This window comes from Octopus sinensis, linkage group LG18, assembly GCF_006345805.1.
Source record: "Octopus sinensis linkage group LG18, ASM634580v1, whole genome shotgun sequence".
NCBI lineage: Eukaryota > Metazoa > Mollusca > Cephalopoda > Octopoda > Octopodidae > Octopus > Octopus sinensis.
Window position 1 is genome coordinate 22,014,012 of NC_043014.1, and position 22,061 is coordinate 22,036,072.

At 39.4% G+C, this 22,061-nt stretch overlaps 2 long non-coding RNA genes across 2 annotated transcripts in view; both read left to right on the forward strand.

The window, feature by feature from the left end:
* LOC118766911 overlaps positions 1–22,061 on the forward strand; it is an 86,192-nt gene that overhangs the window by 14,080 nt on the left and 50,051 nt on the right. The gene's annotated exons all lie outside the window — the stretch shown is intronic.
* LOC118766912 lies at positions 860–21,069 on the forward strand. The gene is made up of 4 exons (XR_005002819.1): positions 860–871; positions 7,464–7,474; positions 13,161–13,167; positions 20,481–21,069. It is a non-coding gene; the product is annotated as an uncharacterized LOC118766912 (long non-coding RNA).

Consider the following 22,061-nt stretch of genomic DNA (forward strand, 5'->3'; position numbering starts at 1 on the left):
AACCGTTCTGCACGCACTCGTGCAGTGTCCAACAATTTCCGACCTGTGGGCTTATGTCGAACAACTGCTGTCACGTGTGGGACGAGTTGGTTTATCAACTGAGTCTATCGTCAATATTGTCACGCCTCCTTCCTTCAAACGGGAAGGAAGAGCTATTTTCATCATCCTTGTGGCTATGGCGAAAGAATGTATCTGGTGGACGCGTCTGAAAGGATTGGAGACAAACACTTTCCTCTCTGGTCAATCTCTCATCAACTTCTTCAAGTACCACTTGAAAAGGAAAGTGAGAGTAGAGAGGCAAGTTTTGTCTAGCGAATGTTTTAAAAAAAGATGGGTGAATGTAGCAAGGATGGCACGTATGAATGACGAAGCCACCTTGACTATGATTCTATGAACCATAAAAATTAATACAGAGAGTTGCTTATTTGCAAAAAAAAAAAGAAAAGAAATATAACATGTGACTTCATTGACCGAGGTTACCGTGGTCTTTTCCATAGGCTTTTCTTTCCACGGGTAAACCTCACCTGTCCTCCCCTTTACACTTCATATTGACATTTCTGTGATAACGATCCCTATTGATCAATTTTTTTTCCTCTCCCTTTTTAACCCCCCCTTTTTTTGTCCTCTTTCTCTCCTTTTACGATCCCTTTTGATCGAACCCCCCCCTTTTTTTTTACCTTCAAAAGAAAAGCTCTCCCTTGTAATTTGTTCTATCTGTGTGCAGCCCTGTGTGGCTAATAAAGAAACATATCTATCTATCTATCTATCTATCTATCTATCTATCTATCTATCTATCTATCTATCTATCTATCTATCTATATCCATGCAAATGCAGGCACATGTAAATCTGAAAGCGTATATATCTGCATGTGTCCAGAGATCCCTGGCCTGGCGGTGCTACCGAGAAGCGCTACCCGTTCGGGATAAGCTCTATAGGCATGGCTCGAGAAACACGGGCCCGACTTGCCCGAGTGCGGGCAGAGCGACGAAACTGCTCTGCACGCAATCGTGCAGTGTCCAGCAATTTCCGACCTGTGGGCTTATGTCGAACGACTGCTGTCACGTGTGGGACGTGTCGGTTTATCAGCCGAGTTTATCGTTAATATCGTCACGCCTCCTTCCTTCAAACAGGAAGGAAGAGCTATTTTTATCATACTTGTGGCTATGGCGAAAGAATGTATCTGGTGGACGCGCCTGAAAGGATTAGAGACAAACACTTTCCTCTCTGGTCAATCTCTCATCAACTTCTTCAAGTATCACTTGAAGAGGAAAGTGAGAGTAGAGAGGCAAGTTTTGTCTAGTGAATGTTTTAAAAAAAGATGGGTGAATGTAGCAAGGATGGCACGTATGAATGACGAAGCCACCTTGACTATGATTCTATGAACCGTAAAAATTAATACAGAGAGTTGCTTATTTGCAAAAAAAAAAATAAAAGAAAGAAATATAACATGTGACTTCATTGACTGAGGTTACCGTGGTCTTTTCCGTAGGCTTTTCTTTCCAAGGGTAAACCTCACCTGTCCTCCCCTTTACACTTCATATTGACATTTCTGTGATTACGATCCCTATTGATCAACTTTTTTCCTCTCCCCTTTCCTTTTTTTCCCCTCTCCCCCCTTATTTTAAAAAATCCTCCCCTTTTTTGTCCTCTTTCTTTCCTTTTACGATCCCTTTTGATCGAAAACCAACCCCCTTTTTTTACCCCCAAAAGAAAAGCTCTACCTTGTAATTTGTTCTGTCTGTGTGCAGCCCTGTGTGGCTAATAAAGAAACATATCTATCTATCTATCTATCTATCTATCTATCTATCTATCTATCTATCTATCTATCTATCTATCTAACTATCTGTCTATCTGTCTATCTATCTATCTATCTATCTATCTATCTATCTATCTATCTATCTATCTATCTATCTATCTATCTATCTACGGACGTGCTGTCACTTCGGCTCCGAAGGTAATCGTTTATTTTGACTATTTATAGCCCATATTTTTGTACATTTTTGTAAATAAGGTGTGTAAGGCACTCAACTTTCGTTTGAGTGCTTTTCCAAGGGAGGCATTCGCCCCTAGGGGCAGTTTCAAACCTAGTTAATTTGTGTAACCTAGTTAAATTGTGTAACCTAGTTAAATTGTATTGTAGAACGCTGGTCGCGTTCTTTTATGGACCAGCATTTTCCTAGTCTGGAAACGCTAGGCGAAAAAAAGAACGTATGCACGCAAAGTGCAAACCTGAATGACGTGGTAGTGAACGCTGCAACCACTTGCGGTAACAGCCCTGTCGCCACCACCACCACCACCACCACTAACAACAACAACAACGAGACTACTACTGCTACCACCACCACCACCACTACCACCACGACCAACATAAATGATAAAAATGAAACTCACGCGAATACTATTAAGAAAAACAACAACAAGAAGAACAACAATAAAAATGAACTATCTAATAGTGAAGATGTTAATATAAAAAAATCAACAACACCAGTAAATTTCACTGACACTCTTCGTCAGAAGAAAGAAATAGTAACATTTACAAATGAAGAGCTAATAGAAACGAGAGCTCTCTTTACAACCCGTGGGCAAGATTTAGTGCTGCATACACCTCAACACATAAAGGAACAAATAGAAAATAAGACAATTATATATAAAATTATAAGAAAAAACAAAAAGCAAAATGAACAGATTACAAAAACGGATATAGAAAAATGTCTAAAAAACATAATGAAAAAAAAGAATATATAAACTGGGGTCCCCAGTTTAACACAGTAGTGGGCCGCTTCCCTAACCAGGAAGTGGCAAAAGCTCACTCTACCGAGTCTTTGGAAAATGATGATATCAAAATGGTACCTTATTTCAAAGGCCAGAGAGTGAGTAGAATTACTATTAAAAATGTACCCCCCGAGATCCCGAACAAATGGATAACAGGGGCAATCTGTTACCATTTGAAAAAGATCAATATTTTAGAAACCGCCGTGTACCTAAACGACAATTGGGGTGGAAAAACAATAGTAGTGACCATCCAGATTGAGGGGGCCTCTATCGAGAGCCTACCCGATAGGATCCACCTAGAAAATGGGCAAAGCCTATATGTTGTGGCAGAAGGCAAAACGCCTAGATGCTACAACTGTGGCAGCCCAGAGCATTTAATTGCCAAGTGCGCTCTAGCACAGAAAAAACAAGAAAGAACAAATCAGAAAACAAATAAAAAACCCTTGTTGCCAACACCAACACCAACACACTCAATTATGGAACAATGCCAAGAAGAAAAACAACAAACCAGCAAACAAACCCCAACAACATCACCAAGAAAAGAAACAGTACCAACAAAATCACCGTTGACGACGCAACCAGTTTATCATGCTGAACCAAAAGGTAGACCCACACCAACACCCAGGACGACAATTAAAAAGACAGAAAACAGTGACGAGAAGACAAATTCTACCCCTAACACCATAACAACACAAACACCGCACAAAACATCAACAATTTCTACAAGCGTACATATTAACACAAATGCTTTGCCTTTACCCTCTTCTGATACGTCGGACGACGAAAGTTCGATGGAATGGCAAATAGCCACAGGGGGTAAAAGGAAAAAATCAAAAAAGCCCACCAAACAAGGAAGTAAAGCAGGGAGATATTTAACTCCGGACAGCATCCCACTAGACAATAAAAAAATCAATGAACCCGCAAAACCACACACACAACTAACTGCAATAGACACAGACAATAAAAAATTAATGGATTAGATTGTATCCAACACGGACATCTGTGAAGATGACTTTAAGACAAACAATCATCCGCGCACCACACCACCGAAGCACATAAAAATTGTACACATAACACAAACACAACACCATACACTGAAAACAATATTTCCAAATGCGGTAGGCGGGTTTCAACGATACCTCTCCAAGAAACTATACAAACACCTCATCAAAGACACTACAAAAGAAGAAGAAAAAAAATGAAACTTTCGAAATGAGTAAGTGACCTTCCCTCTTGCCTCTTGTCTCTTCCAATGTTTGTGTGTGAAACACAACTTTCGTAAACGTCAATTATGCTTAAATTAGGTTGTGTGAATGCGCGTGGCTTGGCGTCGGCTTGGAAGCAAGGTTACCTTCTAAACGACATCAAGTCACTGAACGTGGATATAGTAGCTATCAGTGAAACCAGACTCAGCAAGTCGCGGGCCCTCGCGTCCATGTTTGGCGATCAATTTGACATTTATTTTTCTCCCTGTCTGCCGAACATGGGTGGTGGAGGTACCGCGGTGCTTTTTCGAAAGAGTCTAAATGTAAAAGTAAGAACAATATTCCTAGACCCGGAGGGTAGGCTGGTTGTCTTGGACGTGGATGGCAGAAATGGGTGTGCATTCCGTCTGATGGCAGTTTATGCACCGTCCTTAACGGGTCGGGCGGATTTCTTCAGACGTCTAGAGGTTTTCCTGGGTACGTCTAGACCTTTACTGTTAGTAGGGGATTGGAACGCTACCTTGGACACGCATCTAGATTATGTGGGAATGGATAGGAATAGAAGGGGGTGTAAGTGCCTCAAAGACCTACTCAGACGTTTCCATTTGTCTGACAGGTTCCGACTCGACCATCCGAACGTGCCAACGTGGACTTAGACAAACCGCGTCGGATCGTCGAGATCTTATCTAGATAGAATTCTATGCACGACAGCGGATAGGGATAGTGTAGGATGTCCACAATTTAAAATAGTCAGCTACACAGATCACAAATTTGTGACGTGTACGCTCGACTTAGATAAGACACATAGACAGGGTCCCGGTTACTGGAAACTGAACACGTCGCTCTTCGCGCGACAGGTTTACAGGAACCGGATTAGCGAGTTAATTAAGAGGGCGCTGACGGAAGCCGTCGTTAACAACCGCTGGTGGTTCGCCCTGAAAATGGCAATAAAATCGGAATCAATTAGGTTTAGCAAGGAATTAGCGATAGATCGAAACAGAGTAGAGGGAGACCTAGTTAAGAAACTAGAAGAGGCACTTACCACTGGCAGCGCAACCAACGTGATGGCTGCGAGGATGGCGCTCGACCAACACCTCAACGCCAAGCACGAAGGTTGCGTCGTCAGAGCTAAAATGCGTGCCTTAAGGAATGAAGGGATCGAAGCTGCGCGAGAGGCCCGGGTAGCGGAGGCGCAGCGTGGCAACAGAGCCACCATTCGGTCTCTAATAGATCAACAGGGATGCAGTTTACTCGAACCCGAAAGGATGTGTGAGGCCTTTCAACAGCACTTTGCTCGATTGTTTGGTGCGAGTGGTGGGTCGGAAGGCAGGATGGATTTCAGTGCCTACCTGACCAACCTGCCGCGGCTCTCGGCAAGAGAAGCGGAGTGTTGTGAAAGTCCCATCACAGCCGCTAACGTGCGGGCTGCGATGGCGGGCCGCGCGAGGGATAAGTCGTCTGGATTGGATGGTTTACCCTACGAGCTGTATTGTCATATGCCAGACTTGTTTGACGACCTCTTGGCATCAGTCTACTGCAACTGGCAACAAAACGGGAGAATTCCCGGTTTCGTGAGCCGAGGTGCAGTGACGTTGCTGAAGAAAGACCCAAACAAGGGGAATTTTATAGATAATTTCAGGCCCATCACTCTGCTCAACGCAGATTTGAAAATTTTGGCCAAGGTAATAGCCGAGAGGTTGGCGCTTGTCATTGGTAAACTGGTCGACAGGGCTCAAACATGCGCCGTGCCGGGCAGAACCATACATGACAACCTCCATCTGATGCGCTACATTGTGGACAGGGTAGTTAAGGATACTGGCATGGGTGGGGCGCTGATAAATTTGGATCAGTCTAAAGCATTCGATAGGGTCGACCATCGGTACTTGGCGGCCGTCCTCAGGGCGGCTGGCTTCGGTCCCGTCTTCTGCGGTTGGATCGCTGCCTTGTATAGCGGCATCCGATCGGTGATTCGGGTGAACGGTCACCTGTCGAAACCGTTTGACATCACGCGTTCGGTCCGTCAGGGGTGTCCCCTGTCGGCGCTTCTGTATGTATTGACTCTCGAGCCGCTACTGCGGAAGCTGGCGACACTGAGGGGCATCACACGGGAACTGGGTTGCGGGACGAGTGTGTCGGCATATGCGGACGATGTCACCGTCATAGTGTCGAGCGACAAACACATCCAGATGATAGGCGAGACACTAAGAAAATACGAAACGGTGACGGGAGCGAAGATTAACCCGGAAAAGTCAGTGGGTTTGCTACTCGGCACCTGGAGAAGCAAGCCCATGCCGTCCGACTGCGGCTCAGTAGTGGGACGCTGGACGGACGGACCGGTTAAATTGCTCGGGGTCTGGTTCAGTCCGGACCTCCAAATGGATAAGAACTGGGACGAGATCACGTGTAGAGTGGTCGCTCTCAGCCAAACATGGGCCGAGAGAAAACTGTCTCTAAAAGGCCGGGCGGAGGTGGCGAACGCGTACATCGCATTCGTCATCGATTACCGCCTGACCGTCGTGCCTTGTCCCGACGCCACCATCATCAAACTGGAACGCATACTCTTCCGCTTCCTGTGGAAGGGTGGCGTTCCGATGGTGAGGAAGTTCATTTGCTGTCAACATCCGTTGAATGGAGGACTGGGAATGCCGTGGTTGATGATGCGCAGGCATGCGCTGAGACTGCGGCATCTCTGGAACTTCATCGACGACGGTGAACAGGTGTGGGCGCCGTTTGTGAGGCGCGCCTTCCCGCAGCTCGTCTCACTGACCGAACTGCAAACGTGGATCAAAAAGAGACCGAAACTGGGCGATTGGCACCGAGAGTGTCGCCAAGTTCTACAGCAGCTCTGCCGACCGGAGTCAAACTTGTGCAACTTACAAACGACTAAAGCGTTCTATAGAGGACTAGTGGAGGGGAGGTCCGACGACACACTCGGGGCACACCTGGGCGTCGATGAGAAATTCCTAACCCGCCTGTTCAGGACGACGTTCGGGCCGGGGCCTATGGATAACTTCCAGAAATCCCTGGCTTGGCAGTGCTATCGAGACGCACTACCTGTTCGAGAGAAGAGCTACAGACACGGTTCGAAAACCATCACCGGACCGACCTGCCCGAGATGCGGTCAGAGCGACGAAACCGTTCTGCACGCACTCGTGCAGTGTCCAGATATTTCAGAGCTGTGGACCTTCGTCCAGATATTTCAGAGCTGTGGACGTTGTCACGTGTAGGTCGGGCCCGCCTATCGGCCGAGTCTTTCGTGAATATTGTTCCACCACCTTCCTTTAAACGGGAAGGGAAAACGGTTTTCATTACACTGATGGCTATGGCGAAAGAATGTGTGTGGTGGACGCGTTTGAAAGGACTGCAAACAAACACCTTCCTCTCTGGTCAGTCTCTCATCAACTTTTTTAAGTACCACTTGAAAAGGATGAGAATAGAGAGGAAGGCTTTGTCGAACGAATGTTTTAATAAAAAGTGGGTAAAAGTGGCAAAAATAGTCAGTATGAAAGACGACACTATTTTAAGCATAAATCTGTAACCAAAAGAGACAACGAGAAGTAAGGCGACTTACTCATGTGTTCTTTTTCGAATTGTCTGAGGTGACCTTGGTCTTTTTTGTAGGTTTTTCTTTCCAAGGCTACACCTAAACTGTGAACCTTATATATATATATATATATATATATATATATATATATTGCTTTTTTATACACCACACAACCTACAGATCCCTATTGACCAAACGTTTTCTTTTTTTTTTTTGTGCCCCACCCATCCCACCTCGAAAAGAAAAAATTCTACATTGTATTTCGTCCATTTTTATTCTGTGTTTAGCCCTGTGTGGCTACAATAAAAAGTTATCTATCTATCTATCTATCTATCTATCTATCTATCTATCTATCTATCTATCTATCTATCTATCTATCTATCTATCTATCTATCTGTCCGTCTGTCTGTCTGTTTGTCTCTATCTATCTATCAATCTATCTATCTATCTATCTATCTATCTATCTATCTATCTATCTATCTATCTATCTATCTATCTATCTAATACAGAGAGATGCTTATTTGTAAAAAAAATATAACATGTAACTTCATTGACCGAGGTTACCGTGGTCTTTTCCGTAGGCTTTTCTTTCCACGGGTAAACCTCACCTGTCTTCTCTTTTACACTTTATATTGATATTTCTGTGATAACGATCCCTATTGATCGATTTTTCTTTTTCTTTTTCTTTTTTTATTTATTTATTTATTTTATTTTTTTTTTGTTTTTTGCTTTCCTCTTTCTTTCCATTTAACGATCTCTTTTGATCGAAAACCAATCCACGTTTTTTTTTATCCCCCAAAAGAAAAGCTCTACCTTGTAATTTGTCCCGTCTGTGTGCAGCCCTATGTGGCTAATAAAGAAACATATCTATCTATCTATCTATCTATCTATCTATCTATCTATCTATCTATCTATCTATCTATCTATCTATCTATCTGTCCGTCTGTCTGTCTGTTTGTCTCTATCTATCTATCTATCTATCTATCTATCTATCTATCTATCTATCTATCTCTATCTATCTATCTATCTATCTATTTATCTCTCTATCTATCTACCTTTCTGTCTGTCTACCTGTCTGCCTGTCTGTCTGCCTGCCTCTCTGTCTGCCTGTCTGCCTGTCTGTCTGTATGTCTGTCTGTCTCTATCTATCTATGTATCAATCAATCTATCTATATACATATATAATCATTCATTTGTGAGGTTCGTATAGATTCCTGATACTCGTGGTGATGGTGCTGAGCTATTGAAAGACTGATATAACCCCATTGAAGTATATTTTCAACGAGTTTGTTCATAGAGTCAGTATAGATTTATCGTGAAGTCTGTAAGGTTCATTGAGTTCAAGCTTGGTTGCGAAAGAGTGATGAAGAGAATTATCTGTTGCAAATCTGCAGGAGTTCCGGGATGCGGCAGTACATAAGTAGTTGATGTATATGAGGAAGTGTTGGGATAAAACCGAATCTAAAGTAATACCAAAGGTACGCTGTGAAGGCGTGTTCTGACAAGAAGTTTTCAATTTAAAAGATAAAAAAAAAAGAACGCAAGCCGGATGGAGGCTATAGTTGGACATATTGGGACAACGATACACGCGCGCGCACACATACGAACATCATGATGTCCCAGATTCATCGCAACGACCATTTCTCAACAAATCACCTACATATATATATAGTTTGTCAAATTTTTATCATTAGGAATCGAAATTGTGGAACTACAAGCTATGATGAAAAAATAAGTGTGTGTGTATAGTCAAAATGGAGTGAGACGACATGGAAGAAAACTATTGAAACTGTTAAGGAAACAGGACAAGAAGTATATCTCTCGTCTGCCATGGGAACAAGAATCAGCATAGTTTCAGTGCATTTAAGTCCATAGGCCTAATTGCGTAACGTTATTCTTATGGATGCGCCATCAAATCGCTGACATCATAGATAGACAGACAGATAGACAGACAGATAGACAGATAGGTAGATAGATAAATAGACAGATAGATTGAGAGAGAGAGATGGATAGACAGACAGACAGATAGATATATACATATAAACATACATACATAATACACACACATATATGTATATACATATAAATAAATATACATACGTATGTACATATGTATATATATATATGTGTGTGTGTGTGTGTGTGTGTGCGTGTGTGTACATATATATATGCGTGGCGTTCAATTAAATAATAATATAATATATATACATGTATGTATGTATGTATGTATGTATGTATCTATCTATCTATCTCTCTCTCTCTCTCTCTCTCTCTCTATACATATATATATATATATATTATATATATATATATATATATATATATATACATATACATATATATATATATACATATATATATATATATATATATTATATATATATATATATATATTATATATTATATATATATATTATATATATACACACACAATAAAGATAGGCCAATAACTATCTAAAACAAATAACTAATAACAAATTCTAACTAGAAAGAGGCTAAATAATCCATTATTAAACAGGTACACAATACAAATATACATACATATATCGTGTGCTTGTATATATCTTTTTCATCAAATGATTACAGTAGACAGGTAACAGAAACTATTGTTTTCTTCGATGGTGTCTTTCCATCATTGGTTGCAAATTTTGGCACAAGGCCACCAATCTCGGCAAAGAGCAGTAAATCGATTTCATCGATCCCAGTGCTCAACTGGTGCTTATTTTATCGAACCCGAAAGGATGAAAGACAAAGTGGACCTCTGAGGAATTTGAACTCAGATCGTAAAGTCGAAGAAATGTTGCTAAGCATTTTACCCGGCGTCTTAACGATTTTGCCAACTGGCCGCCTTGTGTCTTCCTATCATTGGAAACTATCGGCTATACACAGTCTTTTTCTTTGTCAGCCCCTTCTGATCTCACTACTCTTCTTGTCAACACAAAGTTTACATTGGGTACACAGTAAGGAATTCCGACCTACTTCACTTTAACATATCAATCATGGTTGTTTCTCTGATGGCAGCAGGATCTTGTTCTCTTACTGTCTCGTTTGTAGACTTCCGTCTTACTCGTTTCCTGCATGTTCACTTGGTTGGTCGGGGCTCTATTGACTGTTTGGTTTCCTGAGGTTTGTGTTGCACTTGAGTTGGTCAGAACTCCAGGAACCTTGATCACTCCTTCATTCCTCGTATTGTATCTTTAACAACCTCGTACATCCGACCAGCCATCATAGTGTTGTCCAACATGTCTATTAAAAGTAACACTCGTGGTAATGAAGCTGCCATCTTTTATTACAGAGGTAGCCTGTAAGAGGTTCTCATGGAAACAACCCTTTTGACTATACAACAGATTCCATTGTGCCTCATAGCAGAGATAAACGTTCCCATTGTTACCTATCCTTAGTTTAAGCTGACGTATTCTGCCTCTTTTCTCATCACCATTATTATTACTTTTATACTGGTTTATGTTAAAAGACATTATAGTCTTTAGTCACACTTATAAAATCTGATCAACTGCTAATTTATTTCGCTATACATACACATATGCACGCGCGCGTGCGTGCACACATATAATATTATACACACGCATATACACACACTCTCACTCACACACACATACATACATTGTGTATATATATATATATATATATATATATTTACATACGCACACGTATATATGTGAGTCAAACTGAGTGAGTGAGGGAGAGACAGAGTGAGTGAGAAGAGAGAGAGAGAGAGAGAGAGAGAGAGAGAGAGAAAACAAAGAGTGATGAATGAGTTGGGGGCGTGTATGCTTTTTATTGTCTTACGTGCCGTGATAATAAATTATTCAATACGCATTTGTAGGGAAACTGTATAGAGCACCCATCCATACACGCACGCACGCACACACACACACACACACACTCTCTCTCTCTCTCTGTGTCATGCACATGCACACACACATACACACACGCACACACACACATACACGCTCACGCACGCACACTCACACATACACAAACATACAATCACACAGGTAGACACATATACACACATATGCACACATATACACACACACATATATGCACATATACATGCACGTGTGTGAGTGTGTGTGTTTATATATGTATGTAGGCGTGTTTTTATAGTTTAGTGTCGATACCATTTGATACATACTATAATTTCATGCTTGGCTTCATGTTCACTGGAGATTACCAACTCACGCTTGGCTGAAAATCTCCGTGGTATAGACTTAATGGTGTAGTTACACACGCACACGCGCATACTCACACATCCTTAACCACTCGCAGTTACATCCCTCTCTCATCATCTTCACCTTCATTATCATTATCAGTATTATCGTTTTATTATTATTATATTCATGGTTTGGGAGATACACTAAGAGCTTCCTTTATTACATCAAAAGAAATTAGATATATATTGGAAAACATGGATAAAAATGCTATTTTCTGGAATGTGCTTATAACTGTCCTTATAAGTTAAACTGTAACTGTTTTCATAGAAGTCACTTTGTATCTTAACTGTTTAGAGCAATTTCAAACGGGAGGAGGGACACATTTCTTTACTACCAAATTGTAAATAATTCAACAGCTAAGTCAGAGTTAATCCCTTGGCTTTTCAGCAGCACCATTCTGCATTTCTACGTAAATTATGAAGGCGCTATTTTCATTCTTATTGTATAAAATGATTAATTATAAAGGGTAACCGTTACTATAATGCGTGACTGTCGCTTCCCAACCAGATGGTTTCAGATTCAATCCCACTGTGTGGCACCTCGGGTAAGTGTCTTCTACTATAGCTTCGAATCGACCAGAGCCTCGTGAGTGAATTTGGCTGACGGAAACTGAAAGAAGCTCGTCGTATATATATATATACACACACACATATATATATGTATGTATGTATGTATGTATGTATGTATGTATGTATGTATGTATGTACGTATGTATGTATGCGTGTATGTGTGTGTGTGTGTGTGTGTGTGTGTGTGTGGTGTGTGTGTGTGTGTGTGTGTGTGTGTGTCTGTTTGCCTCTCGCCTCCGCTTGATAACCGATGTTGGTGTCTACGTCCCCGTAGCTTAATGTTTTGGCCAAAGAGACAGATAGGATAAGTACCAGACTAAACACAAAAATAAATAAATAAATAAATAAAATAACTACTAGGATCGATTCATTGAACTCAAAATTTCTTCAAGGCAGTACCCCAGCATGGCTGTAGTCAAATGACTGAAACAAGTAAAAGTTACAAGGTATGCTGACTGTTTGTCTATGTACATTTAAGTTTCATAATATTTTCACTGCAGTCGTGAATGGGTGGCAATCCTGGGAAAAAGAGCCGAACGAATTGTTTCGTAAGGAGACCTAGGGTGAGCGACGAATTGGTTGGATGCATCTCAATGAAAGGAAATAATTTAGAAGAATAAAAGCGGTTGTAGTTGCGATAGAAGAGGTAGAGAAAGAAAATAGTGTATCTGTGAGTTAGTAACTGCAGCGTATTCGGGACAGCATCATTACAACTTAGACAATGGTCTTGTTTAGGATATAATCAAGGAAACATGCCTGTGTGCCACAGCAACCGCACTGATCTACTCATGTGAACAGTATTCCAACGTAGACATTCCTTTAGTTTTGCAGTAGTTATATTGTTTCAGAGGAAAATGGCGCCTCATTCACAAAAAATATGCTACATAGGCACCATTTGGCATCTACGTTATCGGAGTTATTGATATTTCACTTAAAGTACCAGGTCAATTTCTCTATTGCATATGTTGTGACTTCCTCTATCATGTTCAGACTGGATCGCTTCAATGTACATCGCTGCTCGGTGATCAGATCACTATTAATATTTCGATAGAGTTCAGTTGTCGCTATCTAGCGCAGTCGGTTTCGCGCCTACTTTCAGAGGCTGGATCGGTATTTAGAATCATTTGCCACCTGCCGTTTCGATTCACAAGATCAATTCATCTTTCAGCTACAGCCAGCGCTGTTCAGTTTCAAGTATCTTCGCTTTCTTGCATGAATTGGCCATGTAGTTCTTTCTCTTTCAAGCTATTTGTCCTGTCGTTCTTTCTATTGTTGAAATCTGTCACTGTTTCAACTTCTTCGATATTTCTAGCCACAATTCTCTACATAGTTCCCCCCCCATATCTTAGAACCATTGTATCTTCTGCATTTAACAAACCTTTACTACTTTCCTTCTTGATAATTGGTGTCTGCCGATATTACTTTTAGGGTGTCGTGTGTTATACAACATTCCGAACAGCTTTCTACTTCTATCCAATTCCGGTGGTTCTGTCCTTGTCCGCTTTGTTCTTACAAGCAGAGTAATTCAACGCTGGTATAACCCTCCTACTGATTGCCTTCATAATATTACCTTTATCTAGTTTTGCTTCAAGCACCTTCCTAATCTATTTCTCGTACTCTTTGATAACTTACAGTCTCATTTCCCTTCCTATTACTTTACCATTTCTAGTGATAATTCCACTATTTTTTACTGTTATGATCTCAACTAGTGAGACTTTTATCCAACATTATTGTTGGTGTTATTTTACATCGTTATTATTTTACATCTCAAAACTCGGTCTCATTTGATCTGGTTGATTCTGTGAGAGTGGACAGCAACCTGTTGTCAGAGGTCTTACAGAGTCTCTTTCGGCAAATTATAAGACTTGGTACTTATATCGTGGAATATACTTAACACCTAATTACCAATCTCAAGATCCTAGCTGTTCCCAATAGAGCTTTTTGAGGCATGCTCTGCTGTCATGCCAATTCTAATTTCTCCGACATATTTCTCGAACTTGATTGTTAGTGCTCCAAATAACATTATTATTATTATTATTATTATTATTATTATTATTATTATTATTATTATTATTTATTATTATTATTATTATTATTATTATTATTATTATTATTATTTTAAGTTCAAATTCCGCTGGGTTCGGTTTTGCCTTTCATCCTTTCGGAGTCGATTGAATAAGTACCAGTTATGCACTGGGGCTGATGTAATCTACTTAATCCCTCCCCCCAAATTCGAGGCCTTGCGCTTCCAGTAAAAAAGATTCTTCTTCTTCTTCTTCTTCTTCTTCTTCTTCTTCTTCTTCTTCTTCTTCTTCTTCTTCTTCTTCTTCTTCTTCTTCTTCTTCTTCTTCTTCTTCTTCTTCTTCTTCTTCTTCTTTATAGACAAGATGAAGAACGATATTTCGACAGCAAGCCTGTCTTTGTCGAGTTCAAAATGAAAAGTGATAAAAATTCAAAATTATAGAAATTCAAATCTAAAATACGAACGAGAGAAACCAGCGCCCACAATCTTCAAGTTACAACTGTATAACTGGCGAAAAGAAAAAGAAAAATAGAGAAAGATTTTTCAAATGCCTACCAAAACCACAGAAGTTCCTCACTTTCTATCACCCACCCAGAAATATATTAGTCCTTGAATGACGGCTAAAAATTATGATTTCTCACACGAACCTTCAGAACAATTTTTATCACCCAATAGGTTCCATGTTTTAATTGAAGATTTCGAGCAAAGCCCAAAAGGTAATCAGGAATCTCATGAGAGTAAGATTCTGAAAGCCACTTGCCCAAGAAAATCCTTCACACTAGAGAATAAGTCGGTCATAAATTTATCTAAACTAAAACTTTTACCCAACGATGCCTCTGTCTTGGAGCCTGGACTGAGTTTCTGCCCAAGCACTAAACATTTCGACAAAAATAAACTAGCTCAAGGGCTATTTCAGTTTGTCTCTCGTCACAAACTGAAGGAATATTTTTTTTGAAAAAACTGGTAACGAGGCTTCACAAAACTCTATGCTTACTGAATCTGGCATAATTGGATTGAAAAGAATCCCAATTGGTATCCAGAAAAAGTTCGGGATGGACATTCACAAGCGCTACTAGAATTTTTTGAATCTTGTCAGACAGGCATTCGTGAAAGCCTTAAAACAAGTGGAAAGAAGTCCTGAAATAGCCTCACAAATTCCCAACGTCACGTTCTCTGACGCATTGTTATTAAAATGGCGGATAAGGGAGGCGCTATGGACAAAAGTGAATATATTTCGGCTTGTGAAGATGTTTTAAGTGACAAAACTTCATATGAAGACCTACCTGTCGATCCAAACCCCAATTACAGAGAGGAACTTGACAAAATAATTCTGGAAATGGAGGAAAACAATTTCATTAACAAGAGCACTCAGAGAGCGCAAACCTCCGCCAAGGCAGTACCAATGTCCTATCAACGATTAGCCAGAGATAATTTTTTAAATGAGAATATCTTAAATAAACTCGACTGCTCTCACAAACGAGAATACTAAAAATGAACCCGACTGCTCTCAAAAATCAAGTAAAAACCGGGAAAAATAATCCAGAATCCTCCTCCGGTACCGGATCGATCCTAAAATCTAATCAGTTCGTGCCAGTCAGGAGGCCAAACATCCCTGAAAGTTTCATCCGAATCCACCCTGCTGTTTTTGAGATATGTCCACAGACAAACACGCAAACAAGAATAAATAATACCTCTGCCTTCGCTAAGGCGGAAGTAATAAGGCCGAATCCAGGATTTTATGGTCAGAAAGAACACCTATATTTTTTGGTCTCCTTAAAATACACAAAAAGTTCGAAAGATTTCCTCCAATGCGCCGAATTTGCAGCGGATATGAATGTTGTACAGCCAAAATTTCGGAGTGGCTGTATGGCTTTCTACTCCATGTTTCAAAAAGATCAAGTTCCTATATTTGAGATACTTTTAATTTTGTGTCTCAAATCAACAACTTTTTTAAGCATTGAGGCCGTGGCAAGAATTATTTTTCGCTAACCATAGATGTTTTTTCCTTATATTCCAGTATTGACCGCGATGAAGGGGTAGAAGCATGCATGAATGCCTTCGAAAAACCAAAGTATTCCATCAAATTTTCTTTGTAGGGTATTGAGGTTTGGACAAAATATTTACCATCAGACGAGGGGTTGCCTCCATGGCAGTTAATTTCGATAATGTTTTCATGACGAAATTTGAGACACAGTTACTGAAGACATTCAAACCCCTGCAAATTCATGAATCAATACTCTGGTTACGGTCCACTGATAACGTCTTTTTTGTCTGGGAACGGTCACAGGATAGTTTAATTGACTTCTTGCATTTCTGTGACTGCTATGCTATGGCTTTAAGTCCAATATAAATTTTACGTCTAGTTTTTCAAAAACTAGCGTTGAATTTTTGACACAAAAGTTTAGTTTTCTGGAGGCAGAATAGTGACAGAGTTATTTCGAAACCCCATGTCACCCCACATTTACCTCCACCGCTGCTCCGATCATCCACATCATATGATTCGGTCAAATCTGAAATCCTAATTTTTGAGGATAAAACGGATTTGTAGTGACATAGGGGAATACTGGAAATATGCACATGCTTTTGTACACTGTTAATGTCAAACACGGTTACAGTGAATCATGATTAAAGGAAATAGCAAATGACAGCTAAGATTAGCAAAGAAAGTCAAACTTTCACGCATAATTTTAGAAAACACAGAACAATATGTGACAGAACTTCTTTAGTGATTAACTGGCACTGAAATTTCGCTAGCATTTCAAAAGTGTTGGATGAAAGTTACCAGCTTGTTACCGAAAAATATCCTTGTTTCGAACAAATATTTCTTCAACCGCCTATTGTAGCTTTTAGACGGAATAAAAATATAAGAGAACTATTAACCTCTACTTCTGACTCCAAGAAACTAACATTGGAGTATCTGCATGCTTTACCTTGAAAAACAGCTGCAAGGAAGGTAAGAGCTGTTCATTGTGCAACAACAAGTGAATTTTGTCAGGAATCATAACACAAATGTTATGATTTATACAGAAGGTGGGACATGTAGAGATTCCCATTTGGTGTATGCAGCAGAATGCACGAAACACAACTTGATTTACGTTGGTTGTAAACAGAACAATTAAACAAAAGATTTAATGGGCACAAATATGACGTCGGGCATAATAACAGTAGTTCGACAGAACTTGCCGAACAGTTTGCATCAAACAGTTCCAATTTTGAAAAAGATTTGAAAGTTCATATTCTCAGAAAATATTCTGATCTGATACACTTTCAATACTCAAAATGCACGAGGAGAAATATGTTTGCAGGTTATTAACATCACGCCCTGGAGGAATTAATAAAATAAAATGACTGGAGAACTTCATCAAATTTACACAAAAACTGTTTGATTAAATATTTTTCTGTTTCCTTTTCTTCTTTCTATTTCTTTATTTTTCTTTTCGCCAGTTCTAAAATTCTTTTCTACTCTAGGTACAAGGCAAGAAACTTTTAGGGGAGGGGCAACTGGTACTTAATTTATCGACCCCGAAAGGATGAAAGGCAAAGTCGACCTCGGCGGAATTTAAACTCAGAACGTAGCGGCAGATGAAATACCGCTAAGCATTTCGCCCGTTGTGCTAACGTTTCTGCCAGCTCGCCGCCTTTTAACAGTTCTAACATTGAAACTTGAAGACTGATGATGTCATTCCATCAGCATGTGGACGCTGGTTGCTCTCTTTCATATTTTAGATTTAAATTTCTATAATTCTGAATTTTTATCACTTTTCATTTTGAACTCGACAAAGACAGGTTTGCTGTCGAAATATCGTTCAACCAGTAAAATATCTATTGCAATCGCACCACGCTCTTCGTCTGGCTAGGGTCAAGCAACTGACAAGCAAATCTGTGGTATTGGGCAGAATATTTGCCCTTGTCCAATGACCGAGTATTGCTGACCTGTGGGTTTATGTCGAACACCTACTGTCGCGTATAGGATGGATCCGGCTATCAGCTGAATCCATTGTGAAGATTGCCCCGCCACCCTCTTTTGGCCAGGAGGGGTAGGCAATTTTTATTTGTCTAGTGGCTCTAGCGAAAGACGTAGCATCGTGGACCCGTTTAAAAAGGCTAAAGACAGACACTTTCCTCTTTGGCCAAGTCCTCATCAACGTTTTCAAGTTTCACTTGAAAAGTTGAGGGTAGAGAGGGAAGTGTTGCTTTGTAACAAGTTTGTTGAAATGTGGGTGAATGTTGGAAGAATGGCCAGTGCAAATGGACCAATTCCGAGCGTGCGCCTGTAAAAGAATGGAGAAGGTATTTTGCCCTGTTGTTCAAGCACCCGTGGCTTTCGTGGGTGTTTCCAGGAGGACGTTAAAGCGCCTCCTCTATTGGGAGTTTTAATTTCTTTAATTTTTATTGTTATAATATTGTGTACACGCGAAAACCCATTGTATCGTCCTGGTTTTGTCTTTTATGTTGTATGTCAATTAATGTATTGTATGTGAGCCCTTGTGGCTAATAAAAGAATACATTATTATTATTATTGTTATTACTATTATTATTGATTTATTTTTTACTTTTAATCTGCATGTTTGTTACAATCACTTGCCGAGACACATCCAGCGTCCTGGTGCGAGTGAAGGATGAGAGATGTTACAGTTTGACTGAAAGGTTGGTGAGGGGAAGTGGAAGGGGCAGTGGCGAAATACCTTCATGTAATGCAACACAGACATTTAAATGGATGGGGTTTTTCACAGTATGTAGACAGTACTTGTCAGCACAATATTTTGGATTATTCTGAAACATGGTTCTCCTGGGATCTTATCTAGATGTTTCTGACATCCTTTTTTTATCATACCTAGGGAACCTGCAATAACAGGAACAGATCTCGCTTTAAGATGCCGCATCTTTTGTATTTCAATTTCCAGGTACTTGTATTTATTTCATTTGTCAAATTCCTTTACAGAGTGTTTTTTTCCCTGTCCTTGATAATTATGTCTGGTCGATTAGCCTGGATCGTTCCGTCAGTGTTGACTGGAAAATCCCAGATGATAGCGACATTTTTACCTTCAACAACTGGTTCGGGGTGATGTTTATACCAGCAAGCATGAGTACTGATTTTGGAGTGTTTACATATTTTCTAATGTAAATATCGTCCTATCCTATCGTGGTGATATCTGTATTCGTTTGGTATCAGCACAGGACATTCCGTGACGAGATGGTCTATTGCTTCGTCAAATGTGTCGCAGAATCTGCATTTCGGTTCAGGACCGTTTTGAAGAACGTTAGCCTGGTATTTTTTGTAAGCAAGCTTTGATCTTGTGTCGCCAGTCAGTCTCTGCGTTCAGTCCTGAACTTCTCAGACACTGATTGGTTGCTGCTTGGTGTGCATCAGCATTTCGACTTCGAAGTATATACTGTTCATGCAGAGGCTTCTGGCTCCACTGCTCCTCACTTTGTTTCTGCTTGATCTGTTTTGCAGTCTGCTTGATCTGTTTTGCTTGACTTCTGTATACATTCAAAGTCCCAGTTTTGTTAATTATATGTTTTGGAATATCAAAGTTTTTGCAACATTTCCCATATCTTTTCAGACCATATTTTATAGACAGTATTGATCTAAGCATAGGAAGATGCATTTTGTTTTTCAATTTTGATTTGATTACACCCATACTACTGAGCAACCGTTCAACTTCTGCATCTGAGTTTGGCAATGTCAATAGATTAATGGCAAAATTTGCAACATCTCTAAAAGGATTTCCTCCAGTAGCATCTTTATAGTTCAAGACTTCCAGCCAGAATGCCTCAGTATTAGACGTATTTGTCCATTTAACTAAATGAATGCTATTAAACTGAATATCATTTGAAGCAATTTTTTCTTCGTTTAAATGCATTGCTTCTAAGACAGGTAAAATTGGCTCTTTGAAATGCTTCAAAATATTCTCTACTGAAAAACATTCGATATTCCTCAGTATATTAATGTTTTCTGGCAAACGGTGCTTGAGCTCTTTATAAAGACAGTAAAAATTGTGCTCTTTTGCGAATATTATTTGCTTCGGTGGCTTCTTGATAATCATTTGTGCTATTTTTCTCTCGAACTTGTAGCTTAGATTTGGTTTAGGGTCCAGAAAATTTTCAATAGAAGCATCCGGATCAAGAGGATCAATTCTACATGTTGACAACACTATCATATTAGCAACAGATTTGATCAAATTTGAAAGATCTTCAAGTAATTTTGTTTTGTGGACAGTATTGGATTCAAACAGTTTATTCACTTCCTGAACATGTTTTAAAATTGGATGCAAAAATAAAAGGTAAAGTTCATTCCTAGAATCACAAAACATTTCATGTAACGTTTGTGCTGTAAAGTATTTTTCTTTTGTGGTTGTAGTTTGGAAGAGAGTTTGCAATTCAAACCATTGGCTTAAAATTCTATTTACCGCTGGTTCTATTGACAGCCACCTAGTCGTACAAGAATTCATGATCTTCAAAGGCTCTTTATCATTGATAGCAAGGTAAAGTTGTTTGTAGGCACTTTGTCTTGTTGAAGAATGAGAGGACCATTTATAGGTTTCGGATACTAAAAATTCTAAATTTATGGGTAAGCATTCAGCACAAGTGTGGGATACTGCCAACTGTAAAGAATGACATACACATCTAAATAGAAGCAATGATGGAACTTCATTTAATTTCTGGAAAACACCATTGTTGACTCCTATCATTACTCTAGCATTGTCGGTTCCTATTGCCAGTAAATTTTTTTTATATCTAATTTCTTTTTCACTAATTCAGTTTTTAAGGCATCTACAATGTCATCTGCATCACATGTTTCTAAAGATACCATACTGAAATATGTATGTACCACTTTTTTGTGAGTGTCACTGTAATATATGATAACAATTCCTAACAACTTGCTCATTAATATATCATTGGATTCATCTAATAACAGGCTAAATTTTCTATCTCCTCTATCAGAAATCAAATCTCCATCAAAATATGGAGCTGGAACATTTCTCACAATATTTGCACATTTTGTACGATGCAACTTCACTTTTGATATAATACCACTATCAGACATATAATTCTTACATAACTCTATTAAGTGATCACAGCTATTAAATGATGAATGGCAACAAATAAACATTGCTAAATTTGCTTCAAGCATAGATGTCTTATCATTTTTGGTAAGCAGAATCATTTGATGTGGAGTTGATGCTTTGTTTCTTTGCTTCACAGCGGCTTACTAAAAGAGAATATTTTGCCAACATATTACATCTACAATATCTGCAATGTGCTTTAGATTGGTCACTAGTAAACGCTGGCATCTTAAGCCATTCCTTTTGGAATTTTTGCTGGCACAACTTTGATTTTTCTTTGCTCATTATAATGTAGTGGGAAGCAAGAAAATAAATTGAATGATTGATAAAAATATAAAATTGAAAACACGACCTATCAGTTTGCCGCTAACAATTCTTTCATTCGTCATTAACAATTCTTAAGTTTGCTGCTTACAAATTCTTGAGGTGAATAATACTGATTCAGGATGCAGGGTGGCCAACTTATAAATAGAAAAGTAAAATCTGCAGGAATCCTAAAACTATGTTCTGATATAAACCTGGAAACATCATATTTCGCTTCCAATCTTACATTTAGTATCTATTGGTAAAACCACAAATATAACTACAATAGTTGGTAAGTGACAGAAAATGAAAAAAAAAATGATATTTCCACAAAAAGAA